We start from the raw sequence: 4,098 nt of genomic DNA, 5'->3' as shown, positions 1-4,098 counted from the left end.
GAATGGAAACGTTTGAAACCATAAACACAAATTTATAGCTAGCGCCACCATCTAATCTAATTACTCATACGTCTTACGGTATATATAGGTCGAGTCGAGAGAGAAACAAATCAGACGACGACCATGGCTCCTCTCCAAGCCCTCTCCTCCGTCCTCGTCCTCCTGCTCCTCACGCAGCACGCGCGCACGGCGAGGGCGAGCACGCTGGAGGACACGTGCAGGCTCGTCGGCACCGGCGGGTCGCAGGACTACGACTTCTGCGTGAAGACGCTGGGGGCGCACCCGGCGAGCGCGACGGCCGACGAGCTCGGCCTGGCCGTCATCGCGTTGAGGATGGCCAGGGTGACGGCCAAGGCCACCGGCGACCGCATCGCCCAGCTGCGGGCCGCCGAGACGTCGCCCCGGCGGCGTCTGGGGCTGGACGAGTGCGCCAAGGATTACGCCTGGACGGTGCGCCGGCTGGAGCGCGCCGTCAAGGACTTCGCCACGGGCGGGGACGAGGACAGGCTGAGGGAGGTGACCGCCTTGCTGGAGGTTCGTGGCACGCCGGTGCGCTGTGACAAGATGTTCGTCCTCTGGGCCGGCGAGAGGTCGCCGCTGACCGACGCGGACCGCGAGCTGGACAGTGTGATCGAGCTGGCGTTTAATATCTTGTGGCATGCCGTAAACAATAGGGAAAAATGAGCAAGTAGCAGAGGCCTTCTTCTACCTCCGGAAGAGAAATGGCCATCTTTTCCGGCAATGAAATATGTGACGTGCAACAATATAATGAGTAATAATAAATAACTTGACAATTTCCAATGGAGATTGTAGGGAGCAGGATCCCCTGACGTACGGCCCCTGACGTGGGCCACTGACAGGTGGGTCCGGGCCCACACGGCAGTGTGTGGGCCGTACGTCAGAGGAGCTGCGTCCAGATTGTAGGACGCTGTGGTCTTATCAGTATTTATTTATTTGAAAAATGACGCTGAAGATTTTTTCTGATTCACAAAAGTTCATTCAGATCAGGCGAGGAAGGTTACCGTTCGATTTTCACTGACAATTAGCTTTTTGATTGAGGGTTCAGTGATTCTCCAGCTACATGTGTCTTGTGTACGTGGTACTTTTCGCTGAATCTCCTTTTCATTATGTAACCTCTCTGGCCTTTACAAAAAAGACGTTCTCATAACTAAATGCCTTTCTTGTGATTCTGGTAGGCCCATAGGCCCACCTACGGCACATGCATGTACACCATGTTTCTCTACTGTAATTTAATGTTATATTTAGATGTTACAAAAAAATCGTTTACATGTTACACAAAAGAGTTCAGGGTTCACTCAGTGAAATAATTGCTTTGCAGGTGTACATTTCCTGAAAGAGACTGATGTGCTGAACTTTCCAGAATCCCGATTGGTCGCTAATATAACCTTTTCTACTTTTGTTGAAATGTTCGAAGGAATTTCCCTTATTTTAGGTTTTCAACTTGAGGAGTTTCATACTTTTGGAGTGCAGCCATCTACATATATAATATGATTCTCAAAAATTCATTATGAGGTAAAATCATTATATACATATTGTTTCCTGTATTTTTCATGTGAGTAGGGCCAGCTTATTGTATGATTAATCAGACATTTTTGTGTAGTTCACCATTTATTTTATTATGTCTATATAAACAAGATTTTTTTTTTTGTTATTTGGCCTCACAAATGTTCTTTCTTGAACAGCAACCAGCAGAGAACATGAACAACGATAGTGATGAGAAAGGAAGGAGTCGAGTATGCCACACACTGATACGATGGTTTCCCCTGTGTTCTCTTTGGTAATCCACTTCGTCACCGACTCAAATTGTTTACTGGTGAGCTAACAAGACGGTATTGTGTCTTCCCTCTTTCTTTGTAAGTGAATGATTTCAGGTTCTTGGGCATTATTCAACTGCTATACTTGTGGAAAAAAATGTACTAAACTTGTGAGATGGATTGATTAATGGGCAGTGGAATGTGATTAGGGCTCGCAATTTAGAAACAATGAGATGCAACTACAAAGAATGGGTTGGTTAATGGGTAGTGAAATGGGATTAGGGCTCTGCACAGTTATGAGTTGCAACTACAAAGCGTGGATTGATTAATGGGTAGTAGAATGGGATTAGGGCTCTGCACAATTATGAGGTGCAACTACAAAGAATGGATTGATTAATTGTTAGTGGAATGGGATTAGGGATCGCAATTTACAAACAACTCAAAAACGCTAAAAGTAACAAAAATATGAGTCGCACTTGGGTATGTGGTTGAAAAGAAAATGAAACATTGAAATGCTTTTGCCTCCCAAAGAGGCCTACGTATCCGCATTTTCATCGACGGGAAAATGTTCCAGAATCTAGGGGTTTCATCACCTGCTACTGTAACTGTTGTGTGTAAACATGAGAGGTGCGCCTCTCATTACATCCCATATTTGCTTGAATGCAAATGTTTTAACTATTATGTGTATATAAATGAGAGACGCATCTCATTACCTCCATATTTGTTGGCAGGTCAATGTTTCTAGATAGGGTGCTATTCAATTCTAACTGATTTAACATAAACATTTTGGCTAAAAAAGGTTAAACAATTGACAATTGCAACATATGCATGAGGATAAATATTTGTGCCCCGTTGAGATGCACGAGCAATTATCTAGGATGATGGGACTCAACAAATTGTCAAATTTGGAGGGAACACCAAAAGGATTTGGAGCGGGGTGACAACGAAGTGAAGTACTAATAATAGAGTGACCGGGTTTAATTAATCAGGACATTGTTAAGGCGGTTCAGCAATTCTTTATATCAGGAATTATGCCCGAAGTTGTAAATGATACTACCATTGTTCTTATTCCCAAAGTGAAAAATCCTCAGTCCATCGAGGAATTCAGACCGATCAGCCTTTGCAATGTCATTTATAAAATTATTTCGAAGTGCCTAGTGAATAGACTGAGACCTATTCTGGATGGTATGATCTCTGTTCCTTTATCCCTGGAAGGTTAATTTCAGATAACGCACTTATTGCTTTCGAATGTATTCATTCGTTAAGTACTTTAAAAGATCAGTGATACGTCTCCAACGTATCTATAATTTTTGATTGCTCCATGCTATATTATCTACTGTTTTGGACTATATTGGGCTTTATTTTCCACTTTTATATTGTTTTTGGGACTAACCTATTAACCGGAGGCACAACCCAGAATTGTTGTTTTTTGCCTATTTCAGTGTTTCGAAGAAACGGAATATCAAACGGAGTCCAAACAGAAAAATCCTTTTTGGAACGTGATTTTCTTCCCGAATATGACACAGGAAACTTGGACCCTACGCCAAGGAACGCCGGGGGCGGTAACGAGGGTAGGGGCGCCCCCCCCCCCCCCCTAGGGCGCGCCCCCTGCCTCGTGGGCCCCTCGACGCTCCACCAATGTACTTCCTCCTCTTATATATATCCACATACCCCCAAACAAACAGAAAAGGAGCCAAAAACCTAATTCCACCGCCGCAACTTTCTGTATCCACGAGATCCCATCTTGGGGCCTGTTCCGGAGCTCCGCCGGAGAGGGCCGTCATCACGGAGGGCTTCTACATTATCATAGCCTCTCCGATGAAGTGTGAGTAGTTTACCTCAGACCTTCGGGTCCATAGTTAGTAGCTAGATGGCTTCTTCTCTCTTTTTGGATCTCAATACAATGTTCTCCCCCTCTCTTGTGGAGATCTATTCGATGTAATCTTCTTCTTTTTGTGGTGTGTTTGTTGAGACCGATGAATTGTGGGTTTATGATCAAGTCTATCTATGAATAATATTTGAATCTTCTCTGAATTCTTTTATGTATGATTGGTTATCTTTGCAAGTCTCTTCGAATTATCCGTTTGGTTTGGCCAATTAGATTGGTAGTTCTTGCCATGGGAGAAGTGCTTAGCTTTGGGTTCGATCTTGCGGTGTCCTTTCCCAGTGACAGAAGGGGCAGCAAGGCACATATTGTATCGTTGCCATCGAGGATAACAAGATGGGGTTTATTTCATATTGCATGAATTTATCTCTCTACATCATGTCATCTTGCTTAAAGCGTTACTCTGTTTTTAACTTAATACTCTAGATGCATGCTGGA

General features: G+C 44.2%; 1 pseudogene; it reads left to right on the top strand.

The window, feature by feature from the left end:
• On the top strand, nucleotides 1-601 carry LOC123184400 (putative invertase inhibitor; annotated as a pseudogene).
• The last annotated feature ends 3,497 nt before the right edge of the window (nucleotides 602-4,098 follow it).

The sequence above is a fragment of the Triticum aestivum genome, chromosome 2A (genome assembly GCF_018294505.1).
Source record: "Triticum aestivum cultivar Chinese Spring chromosome 2A, IWGSC CS RefSeq v2.1, whole genome shotgun sequence".
Lineage (NCBI taxonomy): Eukaryota > Viridiplantae > Streptophyta > Magnoliopsida > Poales > Poaceae > Triticum > Triticum aestivum.
The sequence above is the reverse complement of the archived record's forward strand: the minus strand, read 5'-3'. Positions and strand labels throughout refer to the sequence as shown.